Consider the following 13,890-nt stretch of genomic DNA (forward strand, 5'->3'; position numbering starts at 1 on the left):
AAAATTTTAGACACTTTATACAGTAAAACATACAATAGTAAATGTGCCATGACTTTTCAACAACATGTATTCCAAATGTAACAAACTGTAAATTTAAATTCTGTTCTTTAAATGTATTTAATATTTTTACATGGCAAAGTGCAACAAATGTTATATTAGGTACAAAGTGTACTATAAAGCTTTAATAAGTTTAATGTGAAATAGTGGTCTGTACCCCTGAAGAAACCACCCCACAACAACAACAACAAAACAACAAGTACATTCTGTATTTATCATTTCTGAAAGTTGGGGTACAAATTTAGGTACATAAAACTGCATATAAACAAGTAACACAATTTAAAAAATAAACAATAAATAGCAAATAAATCATTAAAATAGTATAAGGTACTAATCTGTAAATGTAACCCCAAATGCAATTTAAAATACTCAACTCAACCTCAAAAGAAGCTTTATTGGCATGACAAAATAGGACATTCGTATTGCCAAAGCAAGTTAGAGAGGAATAATGAAAATAACAATAAGAAAGAACAAATATATACAAAACAGTTACATGTGCAAAAAATATAAAATAGAATAAAATATGAATAAAAACAGTGCAAAATAATAACAATAAAAAAAATCCACAAAGTTGAATCAGTTCATCTGGACACCAGTTTGTTGTAGAGATACGTTTCATCACTCAATCCGAATGACTTCTTCGGAAGTCTGAGGAATTATTGAGCATGCATCAACAAACAATAAAAAAAATACACATACATCTTTTTTTTTTTTTTAAAGGTGTGTGTGTGTGTGTGTGTGTGTGTGTGTGGTCGAGACACAATACACTCTTACTTCAGCGTCCAAAAATGAACAAAAACCCGCACAATCAACTGCTCAAGCTACAGGAATGCAGGCGCGTGTTGATGATTCAATACTGGAGTCCCAGCGGACTACAAAACGTCATCATTCATACACGCTGTTGCGCGTAAAGCCTGATGGGATTTGTAGTCCAGTTCAAGTTGCGGGCGTTTACGTGCAGCGTGCAGGACAAAAGCTGGCTTCCTAAATTCCTGCTTGTTCCCTGTAGGGGAGCACTACTTCGATCGTGCAGTGAACGCTTGTACAGGCTTTGTAGCGCACTCAGTGTAGTGCACTAGGTTTCGAAACAGGGTCTATATTGGATTTGGGTGATATGCGCATTGCGTTTGCATCGCTGGTGCCCCCGTGTGCCCCCCTCCGTTCGGTTCTTTCTCTTTCGGCATCCCCCCATCCCCCACTCTCTCCATCTCTGTGTATGAGAGTGTGTATGCATGAGTGTGTGTGAGTGAGTGAATGTGAGAGAGTGAATGCCTGTGCGTTTCCATACCGCCTGCAAAAAAAGCCCCCAAATCACAGAAGGAGCGAGAGCGGCTCAGACCGGTGCTTTAGATCGTTAATACTCGGATTTACGCTCGGAAATCCGCGCCCAGAAATCTCAGTCCGGTACGTAAACCTGTACATGTTCCTAATTTTAGCTTTCTTTTCTTCAATCTCAGCTGTACTAGTTTCCACTGGCCTGGATCTCTGCTGTTCTGTTCTGTTGTGTTCTAGTGAAATGCAACCACTCAGGATATCTGAATGTACAAAGAATTCATGTTTGGGCCTTTTGATGCCCGTTTGATGCCACATTTCTTGACTGTATGTTGTGTATTCATGAGCTTTCAGATGGATAGGGCAGGATGCATGAATCATGGATCATGGATGCTTTAAGAAAGGAAGGAGCCAGGAAGACAGGCAGAGAAAGAGCATGGCCACTTGTCTCCTCCATCAGTCTGTCATGCATGCAGTTCTACACAATAAAAAAAGAAAGATAGACAGGGAGAGAAAGGAAGGGAAGGAAAGGGATTCAAAATGGTGCTGGGAATTTTATTCTGTGTTTTGTTATGCCCCCCCCTTTTTTTTTCTCCTATTTTTTGGAATTCAGTGTATTGTTGATGGCTTAAGCTACTCACATGGTGTTGAGGTTCTACAACACTGATGAATGTGGAGCATCTTTTGTTCACACCAAAATCCTCAATGTTAAATAAACTTGTACATTTGGACTGGATAAATATAGACAACAGTATTTTTAGCATTATTGATTTAAAACCTGTGTTACAATAAATGAATATTGAACGCTAGGTAACATTACATTGTGATGGAATAATGTATAAAGACTTCACTCTCCAAAATATTATTTGTAAATTTGAGATTTGAGGTAAATTCTAAACTGCCTAATCCGTTCGTTACTTTCAGTGTTTTTCACTCCACATTGACGTCAAATGTTTACATGGATTTTGGAAAGCCAATCCAAACGCTTAATTTTAGCCTGATGTTGACGATCCAACTAACTGACTAACTGCTTCACTGAATTACATCACAATTCATTAGGTTTAAGGTTATTACTATTAATATTTGATCCACTTTTGCAATACTACTTTGCCTGGCAGGAGGTTTAGTGTTGTTGGGTTTGAATGTCTCATCCTTTCCATCCAAAAATACTTCTGATCATTGTGGATCACTGCCTCATTCTTTGTTTCATTTGTGCACTTTTTAATTTGTGCATGTGATCATGGGCAAATTTAGCTCGTTATAGAGCAGGAGCTTCTTTTACCTAATTAATGGCAGACATCTTTACTGGTGGTTCTTAAAAGCAGACATCCAGACACATTTCCTCTCCACATTAGGAGACAGTTTTGTTTTGTCTGACCTTGACAAGGAGACCACTCTTCCATGTACTTTATACTTAAATTGTACAGATGACATTGGGATGTATAGGTGCCTAGAATTGCTCCAAGTGACATTCTTGACAAAGTGAAGTCATCAGTTGTAGTAAAATGTAATGAAGTTAAACAATGGAACTTTAGCAAATAAATCATTTAGACAGTTGTAACTATATATTCAATCCAGCTGATTTGCAGAAAGCCCAGAAACCAATAAGTTCTCTTCTTCATGGATGTGAAGACTTAAAATGAATGCACACTGCTATTAAGTAATATGTCCAGCAAGCTCATGGGCATGTGTCTACATTAACCAAACCCACATAGTTTTATGTGGTAAGATTGAATACAAAATATGGCCAAAAGTATTTGGACACCTGACTGTGAGCTTCTTGGACATCCCATTTAAAAAACAAATGCTATTAAAATAGACAAAAGTAAACAAAAGCCACAATTCTGGGAATTTGTACCCATTTAGTCAAAAGAGCATTTGTATGGCTGGGCACTGATGTTTCTTAAAAACGCTCTAATTGATGTTCCAGTTCATTCCAAAGCTGTTCAGTGGGTCAGGGATTTGTGCAGGACACTGGAGTTTCTTTAAATCAAGCTTTTCGTGTCTTTATAGGGGCACAATCATGCTCGAACAGAAGAGGGCCATCCCTAAACTGTTGCTGCAAAGTCAGAAGCATATCATTTCTTTGTATAATTGATTTATTACACCTGTTAGCAAATGTTGTGACTGTAACACTTAAATTAAAAAATTAGGGGGGGGGTTCCAATACTATGTCTGTTTATAGATTATGACTCATATTTTAGCATTAGCATGGTGATTACTTTGGACAGTGTGTAGATGTTGCGCTGGATTGCTAAGTGTCAGCGATACGGTGGCGTTTGCACCATCATCCTTGAAGCTGGTGATGGTGGTGTGCTTAACTATTTAGCTATTCCTCTCATATGTACAGTAGCACTCTCACATTCTCTCTCTCTCTCTACCTCCTGACGTGAGGAATGATTGTGGCTATTGTCGCTCTGCTAAACATGGTTCCAGCAGGGCAGAGACTGTGCCAGTCCACAGCTGATGGTATTTTTGGCTTGTGTGTGGGCAGACACTCAGAACGAAAGGTTTGTTTTTTTCTTTTTTTTCCAGTGTGTGTGTGTGTGTGTGTGTGTGTGTGTGTGTGTGTGTGTAGTAGTAGGGTTTGGCGATATTGCCGATTTTCATACCGTCATACCGTCTTCAGGAAATACCGCGGTATACGGTATTACCGGGGGGGGGTTGTACACACTTGAGTGTAATTACTATATTTCAATGTTTTATTATAAAAAGATTTAACAATCTGAACGTCAAACATTGCTTATCTTATCTGATCTATAATAAATACGCATAAGTATAAATGCACGTGTATCAATTACACTTTAACACAAACATTAACACATAACATTTTGGCATTGTAATCTCTCTCTGCCCACACAAAACAGAATAATAGCAGCTACACACTTCAATATATTTCAAATGTTAACTGCTTAGTTTATAGTTACAGCAATTTCTTAAAAGTGTATGAACGTGTACGATTAGTTCTGCCTGTAATCCAGAATTAAGTTCTATACCGTAACAAAAAATATGAATGTAAATGTTCATGTTGCGATGACGGTGATGTAAAGTAATGTTAAAACAATTCAAAGTCCAAACATTTGAGTGGTTAACGAGAACGCTACTTTACATGTCACACAAGCTCAGTGCAAAACACGAGAGCGGAAACGGTACAAATCCGATCTCTTCCCTACACACTCGCTCCCTACGCCCTATAGTGCGCTTCACTTTCTTAAAGGGCCAGACAATATATTTTATAATTACATTACACGACAGGTGAGACGTTCTTTTTTCTTAATATAGCGCTTTTATTTAGGAAAAAATAGTTCTTACATAGGCAGGAAAATCTATGGCAGACAAGAGTCAGAACAGCGGATTGGGCGTAACGTTATTATTACTGTTTGCTCCTTTTTCTCAACACTTGTGCTCGATTTACACTGAAGATATATTTAGTAAATAAGTAAATAAGTACATGTCCGCGCATGCGTGCTTGTGTTCATTTCCGGTTGAACTGATAAAAAATTTTGATTTTGAAAAATTAAAAGACGAGCCGTTTTTCAGTTTCTGCTTGTTAGCTCACAGCTAACGCTAGCCAGTGTGGCTCTTCACTCGTCTCTCTGTGTTATCACCTTACACACCCCACAGCCAATCAGCGAGCTCCAACCGCCTACCCCTCCCACCGCTCCCTCACTGTGGATGCGCGCATGTCCTAAAGTCTCAGTTTTCAAGGTAAACCTGAAGCAGAAATTTGGCGCTTCACATTTAAAAAATACCGTCACCATTTTTGAATACGTCACCATTTTTGAATACCGCTGTATACGGTAATATCGTCATACCGCCCAACCCTAGTGTGTAGTGACCTCACTTCAGATGAAGCAACTGGAGCTAAGTAGCATTAGCATGAACACAGGAATCATGCTATAGCGAAGAGCTAGCTGTTTTGAGGCTGATGTTCTCCAAAAGATGCTGAAAAATAAAATTTCCCTCCATGATGCTCGAGTATAATTTCACTTACCACGCTCTTTACCTCAGCAGTACTGATACACAATATGGCCAAAAGTATGTGGACATCCTTTGTAAGGATTGAGTATATGTGTTTCAGCCACAGTCATTGTTAACCGTTGTATAAAGTAAATTCTATAATATAAATATATAATATAATTATATGTTTATAATTAGATCCCAGCTGTTTGAGGAAGGTCCTTTCTTTTTCAGCATTATTTTGTCTTTGTGCACAAAGCGAGGTCTATAAAGACATTGTCTGATGAACTCCAGTGGTCCGTATAGAGCCCTTACCTCAGACCCACTGACCACCTGGTTCCTGGTCTCCAAATTCATGTTCCTCTTACAGTTCAGTACAAGCATCACAGTATTTACACAATATCATTCATTCCTTCATCTTCTGTAACTGCTTCATCCTGATCTACTCCGAGTTTTGATCGAGACCCGACCAGACCTAAAAATTTAATTCATTATTAACAAAGCGAATGTTCAAATTTGTGTGTCGAGTTTACTATTCGAATTGAACATGTGCAACATTGATGAATGCTTGCCAGTAGGTCTATGTTCAGTGGAGGTGTTGGAGGGGCCTCTGGGGGAGTATCTGTAGGGGGAGGGGAGTATCTATTGTGTGTTTACTCTTAGGAATAAGGAGTGATTTCAACGCAACACCCTGAGGCTACACGCACAATACACAAAACAGTCAGCACACAACCTTAAACACATTCATAGTCAAGCTCCTGCTGCTAGTCAGGTTTATTATGATGCAGAATTAGCATGTTCTTCAGCTGCATGATCGTGTGTGTCGATGTGTGGTGTCTTTATGTTACATAGACTTTATGGACAAGAATGCATGGACATTTGACCATGAGCTTGTCAAATCTTATTTCAAAGCATCAATACACTTCATATAAGGCTATAACAGTCTTTACTCTTGCCACAAGGTTTTGGAGTGTACCTGTGGGAATCTTTACTTATTTAGTCCTTTGTGAAGCTAGACAATGATAATGGATGAGACAGGTTGATTTGCGGTCAGTGTTAAATTTAATTTCAGTGGTGGAATTAATTAAAATGGGGTATTGATGAGCACTGTGATTATGGTGGAAATGGGATGTTAAGGATCTTTGGGTGTTAATGATGGTAGTGATGGTGGAGTGTTAGTGATGATGAGGTGTTAGTAGTAATGCAGTATAACCACAGTGATGATGAGGTGTTAGTAGTAATGCAGTATAACCACAGTGATGATGAGGTGTTAGTAGTAATGCAGTATAACCACAGTGATGATGAGGTGTTAGTGATAATGAGGTGTTAGTGATGATGATTTGTTAGTGATAATGAGGTGTTAGTGATGGTGTTAGTGATGATGTAGTGTTAGTGATTATGTAAGGGATTGTGTAGGGTAGAAAACCTAGTGAGCTCTCTATATAGACGCATTTTATGACATCCTAAGCGTGTTCCCGAGAAGAAGGCTGTTTGAATTCTTAGATGCCTTAAAATGCTGCCTAGTAAGGCACCTTAAATTTGAAGGGTATTTTGTAATTGGGTAATTGGGCTTTTCAGTGAATTTAACCGTTTTCTGTACACAGTGAGGGTTAGCTGACATGCTAGTGTGTTGTGCCACCTCATCCCATTGGTTTAACTGACATGAGGCTAACTGTGTTAGCTTAGTAAGCGAAAACTGATGGGATTGCTGTCTAAGTAGTGCGTTTAAATAATTGACTTATTAGAATCCGTTTTACTTAGGCAGCTACCTATGTAGGCAGTAAGACAGCAAGGCAGCTCACTAGGTTTTCAAACAGACCTGCAGTATAACCACAGTGATGATGAGGTGTTAGTGCTGGTGTTAGTGATGATGCAGTGTAGCCATAGTGATGATAGTGTTAGTGATGATAAAGCGTTAGTGCTGGCGTTAGTAATGATGCAGTGTAACCATAGTGATAATAAAGTGTTAGTGATGATGCAGTGTAACCATAGTGATAATAAAGTGTTAGTGATGATGCAGTGTAACCGTAGTGATGATAAAGTGTTAGTGATGATGCAGTGTAACCATAGTGATGATAAAGTGTTAGTGCTGGTGTTAGTGATGATGCAGTGTAACCGAAGTGATGATAAAGTGTTAGTGATGATGCAGTGTAACCATAGTGATAATAAAGTCTTAGTGATGATGCAGTGTAACCATAGTGATGATAAAGTGTTAGTGCTGGTGTTAGTGATGATGCAGTGTAACCATAGTGATGATGCAGTGTAACCGTAGTGATGATAGTGTTAGTGATGATGCAGTGTAACCATAGTGATGATAAAGCGTTAGTTCTGGTGTTAGTAATGATGCAGTGTAACCATAGTGATAATAAAGTGTTAGTGATGATGCAGTGTAACCATAGTGATGATAGTGTTAGTGCTGGTGTTAGTGATGATGCAGTGTAACCATAGTGATGATAAAATGTTAGTGATGATGCAGTGTAACCGTAGTGATGATAAAGTGTTAGTGATGATGCAGTGTAACCATAGTGATGATGCAGTGTAACCGTAGTGATGATAGTGTTAGTGATGATGCAGTGTAACCATAGTGATGATAAAGCGTTAGTTCTGGTGTTAGTAATGATGCAGTGTAACCATAGTGATAATAAAGTGTTAGTGATGGTGTTAGTGATGATGCAGTGTAACCATAGTGATGATAGTGTTAGTGCTGGTGTTAGTGATGATGCAGTGTAACCATAGTGATGATAAAATGTTAGTGATGATGCAGTGTAACCATAGTGATAATAAAGTGTTAGTGCTGGTGTTAGAGATGATGCAGTGTAACCATAGTGATCATAAAGTGTTAGTGCTGGTGTTGTTGATGATGCAGTGTAACCATAGTGATAATAAAGTGTTAGTGATGGTGTTAGTGATGATGCAGTGTAACCATAGTGATGATAAAATGTTAGTGATGATGCAGTCTAACCATAGTGATAATAAAGTGTTAGTGCTGGTGTTAGTGATGATGCAGTGTAACCATAGTGATGATAAAGCGTTAGTGCTGGCGTTAGTAATGATGCAGTGTAACCATAGTGATGATAAAGTGTTAGTGATGGTGTTAGTGATGATGCAGTGTAACCATAGTGATGATAAAATGTTAGTGATGATGCAGTGTAGCCATAGTGATAATAAAGTGTTAGTGCTGGTGTTAGTAATGATGCAGTGTAACCATAGTGATAATAAAGTGTTAGTGATGATGCAGTGTAACCATAGTGATGATAAAGTGTTAGTGCTGGTGTAAGTGATGATGCAGTGTAACCATAGTGATAATAAAGTGTTAGTGATGATGCAGTGTAACCGTAGTGATGATAAAGTGTTAGTGATGATGCAGTGTAACCATAGTGATGATAAAGTGTTAGTGATGATGCAGTGTAACCATAGTGATAATAAAGTCTTAGTGATGATGCAGTGTAACCATAGTGATGATAAAGTGTTAGTGCTGGTGTTAGTGATGATGCAGTGTAACCATAGTGATGATGCAGTGTAACCGTAGTGATGATAAAGTGTTAGTGATGATGCAGTGTAACCATAGTGATGATAAAGCGTTAGTTCTGGTGTTAGTAATGATGCAGTGTAACCATAGTGATAATAAAGTGTTAGTGATGGTGTTAGTGATGATGCAGTGTAACCATAGTGATGATAGTGTTAGTGCTGGTGTTAGTGATGATGCAGTGTAACCATAGTGATGTTAAAATGTTAGTGATGATGCAGTGTAACCATAGTGACAATAAAGTGTTAGTGCTGGTGTTAGAGATGATGCAGTGTAACCATAGTGATGATAAAGTGTTAGTGCTGGTGTTAGTGATGATGCAGTGTAACCATAGTGATAATAAAGGGTTAGTGATGGTGTTAGTGATGATGCAGTGTAACCATAGTGATGATAAAATGTTAGTGATGATGCAGTCTAACCATAGTGATAATAAAGTGTTAGTGCTGGTGTTAGTGATGATGCAGTGTAACCATAGTGATGATAAGGTGTTAGTGCTGTCGTTAGTAATGATGCAGTGTAACCATAGTGATGATAAAATGTTATTGATGATGCAGTGTAACCATAGTGATAATGAAGTGTTAGTGATGATAAGGTGTTAGTGCTGTCGTTAGTAATGATGCAGTGTAACCATAGTGATGATAAAATGTTATTGATGATGCAGTGTAACCATAGTGATGATGAGGTGTTAGTGATGATGAGTTGTTAGTGATGATGCAGTATAATCACACTGATGATGTACTGACTGTACATGATATAGTAACAGTGATAGAGTTGGGCTGTAGTGATAAATATGCTAATTTAATGAAGTCATATTTTTAATGGTTTAAATTAAAAGGTGAAATGATGGTGTGATAATAACGACACTGTCTTTGTTTTTTACACAACATGGCCAAAAGTATTTCGACACCTCACTGTGAACTAGATGAACATCCCATGTAAGTATTTGGACACATGACCATGAGCTTGTTGGGTATCCTATTTCAAAAACAAATGATATTACAATAGAGTGACCAATATGTGATCTTTCAGCTATGACAACAAGTAGTGTATTTTGATGGGATGCTGTATGCTTGTCATTGTCAACTACAATGAGTTTTTGGAAACCAACCAAATAAAGCCCTTTTACCAGCCATGTGAAACAATACAGACGTTCTTTTCTCTTCTCTTGTGTGATTGTAATTGCTGAGGTGTTAGTTGAGCTCAAAAGTTCAGATACATGTGGACAGGACAGCTTTATCATGGCAGTGTCGGATTCCTGTAGGTCTTCTTTTCTGTGACTGAATGGTTGAAACACGTTCTTGTCCAAATAAAGTTGTTCTTGTTATTGTTTATTTAGTTTCATTTATGACATTTAGTTTGCTCAGAGATCATGTATATCACAATGTAATATTTATCATAGTACTCAAAGTGTAATAAAAAGCTTATTTTAGTCTGTTTACTTTGTAAATGTTTAGTTAACATCTAAATGAATAAAGATATTTTTTGGTAATTAAACACATCACCTTTTTTTATCAGTTTGGAACTAAAATGTGGAATTGGTAAGAATCAGAAAGATCGCTAAAATACAAACGATACACAACCCTAAAAAGAACCCATGTAAAAGAAATCAAAATTTGAACTTGACTTTGAATAAGACCCAGTGGTTCTGACCAGAATACTGGGTTCAAATATCTCCCAGAGAGCAAGGGGTGTCACAGGCAGTCGTTGTGATTACCCTCCGACAGCAATCCGAGGAGGGATGACATTTACATTTTTGGCATTTAGCAGATGCTTTTATTCAAAGCGACTTACAGTACTGTGACCGTATATTGTCTAAGCAATTGAGGGTTAAGGGCCTTGCTAAAGGGCTTAACAGTGGCAACCTGGCAGTAGTGGGGCTTGAACCAGCCACCTTTGGATTACTAGTCCAGGCCACAACCTGAGACAGGAACCTGATACTGACAGGTTGTTGGGCAGCCAAGACTCATTGATGCCAAAGAACATCAAGGTAAATGTCACAAGACAATCTGCATCAAACCCTTCTGTGCCAGTCAGAGTGCCAATGCTAACTCCTGTCCACCATCGAAAGCACATACAGTGGGCATGGAATTGAAATAGGGAATTGAGAAGAATCGGAAAGATCGCTAACATACAAACGATACCCAACCATAAAAAGAACCCAAATTTTATATAGAAGCACATTTTATATTGCTGGCCCTGCTTTAAGTTTAAGGGACAGTGGTAGCCTAGTGATTAGAGCTTTGGGTTATCAGTCGAAAGGTTTAGAGTTTGAGTCCCAGCATTGTCATTCTGCAACTGTTGGACCCTTGAGCAAGGCCTTTAACCCTTTCGGCTCCAGAGGTGCTGTACAATGGCTGACCCTGCACTCTGACCCCAGACTCCAAACAATTCTATGGTTTGTTACTAATAACAACACATTTCAATATGGCTTGTTCACTAAAATGATTTTGGTTTTGGTTGGTTAAGGTCATGAATTAGCTCAGCAGAGTCATTAAAGAGAAAAAGCCATAAAGCATCTATGGACAAAAGTCTGAGACGACTAGACCAATGACTTTCTAACCCCTAAATCTTTCTGTGGTCCATCGTCTGCCGTCTTAGAAACGTACTTCTTAATCTGCTTCACACAGACACGACACATCACTGGTCCGGTTTATACTGGCATGAGCCAAACATGACTGTTCCCCTTTAATCTGAACCATTTACCAGTAACAACCAGCAGTGACTACGTTTCAGCACTGTTCATCATTTCTGTTCCATTTATTCCACCTTGTGTTTTCTCTGCAGTGATGCAGGTTTACTCACTGTGAGTGTTGTTCTCCCAGCTGGACCTCACAACACACACACACACACACACACAGGGTGCCAGTGTTAGCTCTGTCGTGCTCAGCATCTTACACAAAGCGTCTCTTTAAACTCGTCTCGTCATTATAAATAATTCAGCGTGCACTCTGCACCCCTCCCTGTGTTGTTTGTGTGTGTGTGTGTGTGTTGAATCACAGATCAGAGTGACACTGCAGGCAACAACACATCTCTGTCAGAGCAGGAAGTACGTACCTCACTATTTACAGTATAAGGAAACTACAAGTGGCATCACCAACATAGAGGAACGGTGTTATTTACAATGTTATTTACCAACCAAAACATGTAAATAAATATACACTGAGGAACCAAAACATTGTGACCCCTCAGCTGGCCCCACAACCCAAATTATGAAAATCCCTGTTTCATAACAAGTGATAGAATCAATGTCAGGCGGATGGTGGTTCCTCAGAGTTACATGTTTAATGCAGCAGATCTGATCAGCTCAAAGACCTGAGTGACTTTGAATAAGACCTAGTTTTTCTGGCCAGATGACTGGGTTAAAGTATCTCCCAAACATCAATGGGTGTCACAGGCAGTCATGGTGAGTACCCACCGACAGTAGTCTGACCAGGGATGAGACATGAACCTGACACTGACAGGTAGTTGGGCAACCGAGACTCACTAATGCCAGAGAACATCAAGGCTATAGCACATAGTACAGACTAACAGAAGGTCTACTGCAGATCAAACTGCAGATCATTTTAAACCTGGTGATGAGGTGAATGTCACAAGACTCCATCCATCAAACCCTCCTTTGTACGAGGCTGCATAGTCACAGACCAGTCAGAGTGCCCATGCTAGCTTCTGTCCATTATCGGAAGCACTTACGGTGGTCATGCTGGCATCAGAACTGGACATTTTACTGTGGGTCAGTGGGAATTTGTACCCTTTCAGGTGAAAAGCATTTGTGAGGCACTGATGTTAGACAAGAAGGCCAGCCTCGCAATCAACATCTCTTTAAAAAATTCATTTAAAAGGTCTCCAGTGGGGTTAAGGTCAGGGTTCTGTGCCTGGAACCAGAGTTCCATCATACTACACTCGCCAGACCACGTCTTTATGGACGGACCTCTCTCGCACAGTCATGCTGGGACAGGAAAAGCCCTCTTATACACCTGTTAGCCGCTGGCGTGACTAAAACACATAAAATCAATGATTAAATCTTTACAGTGACTTTATAGTGTGTCAGCTACTGGCGGTTGCTCTGGTGGTTTTGAAGAACAGCACCTGAAGTGTCAGTGCAGTCGCTTTTATCTCTGCTACAGCCTGTTTCTCACCCGTGTTCTCATTTCCTTATTTAAAGCAGAAATAATGAGCAGCAGCGTGTTATATAAAGAATCACATTACATAAGTACAGTAAGAGAACAGGAAAGAAAGATGGATGCTCAAGGGCACTGCGGTAACATTCACCTCAGTAAAACCGAGAAAGTGATGGAGAGAGATTAAGACGCAGAGAGAGAGAAAGAGAAAGATAGAGAAAGGATGATAGAGAGATATAAGAAATTGACAGAGGTTAGGAAAGACGAAGAGAACAATGGAGAGGAAGATGGTGAAAGAAAGCATATAAAGTGAGTTAGATTGAGAGACTCATAGATAGAGGGACAGATTGACAGGGTGAGTGATGGAGCAGAAGAAAGGTGGAGAGAACCTTGAGACAGATATAGAGAATAAGAAAAAGAATCCAGACTGTTATCAGCAACAAATCCAAAAGCCAGGGTCTGTCATGATATGTGGCTGTGTCAGTGCCCTTGGCAAAGGTCATTTACACTTCTGTGATGGCAGCATTAATGCAGAAAAGTACATTGAGATCTTAGAGCAACATGTGCTGCCTTCAAGATGTCATCTTTTCCAAGACGTTCATGCGTTTTTCAACAAGACAATGCAAAACCACATGCTGCACACATTACAAAGGCATGGCTGAGAAAGAAGATGGTACGGGTCTTAAGACGTGTTTGCAGGAAGAATGGGACAAAATAAAAGCTGAAACACTAAATCACTTGGTCTCCTCGGTGCCAAAACGTCTTTTAAGTGTGGTAAAAAGGAATGGCAACATTGCAAAGTGGTAAATGCTTTACTGTCCCAACTTTTTTTGGAATGTGTTGCAGGCCTGAAATGCAGGAATGGATGTTTATTAATAAATGAAATGAAGTTGAGCAGATAAAACATGAAATATCTCAGGTTCATCCTGTCTGCAATCAAATAAAAGTCAGAGTCAG

General features: G+C 39.1%; 1 protein-coding gene across 2 annotated transcripts in view; it reads left to right on the forward strand.

Moving 5' to 3' along the window:
• Positions 1–1,272: 1,272 nt before the first annotated feature.
• The window catches only part of fam168a (family with sequence similarity 168 member A), a 30,100-nt gene continuing 17,482 nt past the window's right edge, over positions 1,273–13,890 (forward strand). For both annotated transcript variants that reach the window (XM_063004401.1, XM_063004402.1), the window contains exon 1: positions 1,273–1,461. The gene's annotated coding sequence lies outside the window, so the exon portion shown is untranslated. The remainder of the gene's footprint in view (positions 1,462–13,890) is intronic.

This window comes from Trichomycterus rosablanca, chromosome 11 (genome assembly GCF_030014385.1).
Source record: "Trichomycterus rosablanca isolate fTriRos1 chromosome 11, fTriRos1.hap1, whole genome shotgun sequence".
Lineage (NCBI taxonomy): Eukaryota > Metazoa > Chordata > Actinopteri > Siluriformes > Trichomycteridae > Trichomycterus > Trichomycterus rosablanca.